This window comes from Misgurnus anguillicaudatus, chromosome 9 (genome assembly GCF_027580225.2).
Source record: "Misgurnus anguillicaudatus chromosome 9, ASM2758022v2, whole genome shotgun sequence".
Classification (NCBI taxonomy): Eukaryota; Metazoa; Chordata; class Actinopteri; order Cypriniformes; family Cobitidae; genus Misgurnus; species Misgurnus anguillicaudatus.
In genome coordinates, this window is record NC_073345.2 from 19,627,468 (window position 1) to 19,632,218 (window position 4,751).

The 4,751-nt window shown below is 34.7% G+C and overlaps 1 long non-coding RNA gene across 1 annotated transcript; it reads left to right on the plus strand.

Annotated features, from left to right (window-relative positions):
* Nucleotides 1-2,313: 2,313 nt before the first annotated feature.
* LOC141366228 (uncharacterized) lies at nucleotides 2,314-3,809 on the plus strand. Its single transcript, XR_012371329.1, has 3 exons — nucleotides 2,314-2,445; nucleotides 3,151-3,257; nucleotides 3,336-3,809. It is a non-coding gene; the product is annotated as an uncharacterized lncRNA (long non-coding RNA).
* Nucleotides 3,810-4,751: the final 942 nt, after the last annotated feature.

The window sequence follows — 4,751 nt, forward strand, 5'->3', positions numbered from 1 at the left end:
GGACACACATGCTTACAAGTGACTTTGAAGTTATAAATATATAAAGATAAGATACATAATGTATGTCACATTTTTATTACCTTCCACTGCAAGCATATCATATAAAACAGCTGCCCATCACATGTATAACGCCTGTATTTCAGACCCTTTGCATTATTAACCGATATTATTAACTTATGTGGTTTTCGACATGGACTGTCATTTTGGGCCATTTCTTTTTTCTGGTTTAAAATAAAAAGGCTAACATAATAAAACCAACACGATCTCACAAAGTTCCATGGTATAGTCACAGACTATTTTGGTAATTTTCCGTGGCATTGTCACAGATCTCCAAATTTTTCCGTGGCCGTATCACGGACTTTCTTTTCCGTGTTATTGTCACAGATTGGTTACTCAACTGCTTTTTCCTCAAACCATTGTCACTTCGGTTTAGGGTTAGATTTGGTGTTTGCGTTACAATGTCACTTTAAGTATTGGTTTATACTATTTTTTCTGATTTATTCTTTTATATTATCTAAATTTTAAACCATTGTCGCCTGGCGTTAGGGTTAGAGTTGGGTTTGGGTAAGGATGTCATTTTATGTAAATCTAACCCTAAACCGAAGCGACAATGGACAAACAGTTGAGTAACAAATACGTGACAGAAATATGTGACATGTTCATAAAAAAGGCGGAAAAATGTGTCAGTGTCACGGAAAATTACGTGACTATAGGTACGTAACGGGTGTGCCTCATAAGTCACTGGTTCTTTGATTGCCCCCTGGTGGCTGGCTGCGGTACAAGTCATAATCCCCGCCCCCTCCATTCAAACGAATGGGATTCTGCTCTAAATAAAAAAATTATTTACACTTTCAATAAAAGTTGCAGAAAGATGGTTTTGGACCTTTCAAGTAGTTATCATATATGTTCAAGTGTTCATTTTTGTGATAAGTTTCATTTTAGCTAGTATTTGATGCTATAGAAATGGGGCGTGTCGTTATGATTGGTGTGGTTGAATTGGTCACACGAGCGTTTTGGGTGGAAGTTTGATTCCGCGGCTCCGCCTCTGGCTCCCCGGACAATTCCTTGGCTCCAAACTGACGTTTTTACGTAACATGGTGGCGACCATGGTCGGACATTTTCGGCTTCAATTCATTACAATGGAGGGAGGCAACGTCGCGTCGTCCATCTTTTTTTTACAGTCTATGGTATGTAATTTCGTGATACTGGATTGTTGTGTCCCGAGTTCCGACCACTTATTGGAAGAATTATTTATTTGAGTGCGCTTGCCGCGCGTCCAGATTTTAAATAAACTTTAGCGCTACTTGATATGAATTGATATGAAGTCATAGATGTAACAATGAGTCGCCTATGAATAGTCATTATTCATTGTCTATTGCGAGAGTAACAAAAATCTATTTGATGCAAAGCTCAGTTTATTGGAAAAAAGTAAGTTATAGATGAATATGATGTTTTCTCAAGTTAAACAAAAATTTGAAAGTTCATCGAATTTCGAACAATGGTAAGAAAATAGGGAAAAGCAGTTGAGTAACCAATCCGTGACAATGCCACGGAAAAATTAGCAAAATATTCCGGGACTATACCACGGAAATTCGTGAGAATACAACAGATACCCCTCACTATAAAATAAGTGTATGAAAATTAAATTCATTTTTAATACCATGACTCTTGATGCAATGGTACTAGGCTAGCATCAATACAACGACTGAATATCAATAACTGTATGAGACAGTTAAGTGGACAAAAATGGGAATCTCTACTTAATCTATATTTAATTCAGCAAATAAGATATAATAATTTGCTGTGGATTAGCATAACATTAAGATAAACAATATGTATATGTAGATATGTACCTAGAGTAAAATAAAAGTACCAAAGACAAACATTAAGAAAGAAAGAACTCTTTTCTTCCCCAAGCCCATTTATTGGTGCACCTCAGTCATATTTTTTTTCTTGAGCTATGTTTTATTTAAAACTAGGAGAGCAGGACAAAAGCCTGTGCCTACAGTCTCTTTTCAATATATCATTTGGTAAGAGAATTTTAGATGGCCTTTGGTAAAAATGTTCATTTTTACACAGACTCTTTAATTTGCCATGAATTATTAAAGAAACAAGTGCAGGTAACATTATTTTAAGATTATACGAACAGGAAGCATGTTTTCAGCTTTTAGGTTTTCATTGCTGCAATGTGTGGAGTTTAAGCCGTAGCTCTGTGGTTTACATTTACACAAGGGAGATTTGAATTGTACACTCTAAAATGGGTTGGGTTATTTGTTTTACCCAATAGGTGGGTTAAACATACTGGGTTGTTCTGTTGGGTTATTCCTAGCTTGTATTGGGTTATTTCCTTAATAACCCAGAGAGTTGGGTTAAATTCGGGCTCACGTCACGCATTTTGATTAATGGTCAACAGGTGCCACTGCTGAGTGCGGACAGACACGAGAGGTACGTTTTAAAATATATATATCTGTGTAATGTTTTATTTTGCTACAAAGTGTCTTTAAGCTCTATCACACAGTAAACTATCAGCCACGTTTAAATAAGTGTACAAAAACGCTGTTGTCTAGTTTTTGTCCGTTACACCTGTTCCATTCATTAACTGTTACCGATGCCAAACGCGTTTTTAAGCCATCATAAACGTAGAGAGACATCGCAATTTATTTTAATACAAAACAGTACCAACAGCATGATCCCTTACGAAAATGAATCATTTCTTCTTTTAGTAGTATAACGTTAGTTTCATGGCGTATTGATTGCCATATTGCTTTAACCATGCTTTCTGTAACAGACAATGCTTTTTTGTTTAAAGTGTAGTAAAAACCGTTTTTTAACTTTTGTAAGGGATCAACCGGCTGTTTTTTGCTCCAAATATTTTTTTAGCCGGTCTGTGTTATAGACACAGAGCTGTAATATAAATGTCATTCTGAATGTAAATGTCTTAAGAAATGACTCGATGGCATTTTATTGTCGTCTTACTTCAGTATATTCCCTGATAAAGCGCTGTTTAATCATGCACGTCTGTTTACTGTAACACCGGTAACGGTTGAATTTGCAATTCAGCGACATCTACTGTCAAAGTATAGTATTTATTCAGTGTACCAGATGTATTTGCTTTGAGATTTTATTAATTATTCTTTTCTTTAAATGTAGACATTCTTGGAGATGTTGCATTAAAAACCTTACAAAATGGCCAGCAAGATGATTCAGCCTTCCTACAGTACCAAGAGCCAAAGCAAACATTTATTAATTTGCAATCTGTAAGTATAATTTATTACACTTAGTTTTTTTATCCTGTTTATGTGTGCATATTTACATTGTGAAAATTCTGTCTTCAGGTCAGAAAACAAACATAATTCAGTATTTGGAGGAGGAGGTATGAAGAAGACCCGATGTCCTGCTATGGGATGAATTTGACTAATCACAAGCCTTTGTTTTCGTGGGGAGGCATGGCCCAGGAGCAAGACCAGCAGTTGACATGTGCTTTAATATTTTTTTTAACATTTTATACAGAGTATCCCAAGCCTTTCATTACTGTTAAGTAGTTTCTGTAACACACAATACATTTTGTACCATGTGATGTTTCCTGAACACACTGTCACCTGCTTAAAGGGACAGTTCCCCCAAAAATGAAAATTGTCATAATTTTCTTCCTCTCCTGTCGTTACAAACCTGTACACATTTTTTTGTTCTGATGACCACAAAGGAAGATATTTTGAGTAATGTTTGAAACCAAACAGATCATGAGCCCCATTGACTGTCACAGTAGGAAAAAAGAATACTATGAAAATAAATGGGGCTCATGATCGGTTTGATTCCAAACATCCTTTGAAATATACCTTTGTGGTTATCAAAGTAAAGACTTATATACAGGCCTATAACAACCTGAGAGGGAGAAAACTATGACAAAATGTGTGAACGCTTTTAAGCAGTTTTTAGTTGGATAAGATTGAGTAGATTTGTTCTGTTCTTATATGTTTTTGTTTATTTATGTATGTATATATTTATGTATGTGTGTATGTATTTATGCTTCTATACATGTATGTATTTATACATTTAAATGCAGGTGCAAATGACTAAATGAAAATAAAGCATTATAAATGTATTTGTAAGTTTTGTATTATTTATTTATAAAGCAAATAATAGTAATAAATAAATAATAATAATAATAAATAATAATAATAATAATAATAATAATAATGGGGTTAAAACAGCATTGCAAAAATAACCCAACAAATTGGTTATTTCATAACCCAACTAATTGGGTAAAACTTTCTACCCAATGCATTGGGTTAAAATAACCCAACAATGGGTCGGTGCTATAGTAACCCACCATTGGGTTATTTATTGGGTTATTTTTAACCCAACTGTTTTTAGTGTGTAGGCCACTTGAAATGTTTTTATAAAAATAAAGAATAAAACTGCAAGTGTAGATGCAGTAAACTATCCAAAATAAACAGTGGCGATAAAAGTTTGTGTAAACACACAGAAGAGCACACTATTTAGGAGCTAATTGGAAGGTCCTGGTTAGTGAGCGTATCTGCACCCACATTATTAAAAGTTTTAAACAACAAGTTTAAACAACTTTCTTCCACATTATAAACAGTTACGTCTTAATTCCACTGATCATTAGTGATCTATTATTCTCTATTGACTGCTGACATCTGTGTGCATGTCAGCATCACCCCAGGCAAAGAAAAAAGCTCGGTCACTTTGCAAACAGGACATATGAAACATTTATCTCTTAAGTCCAA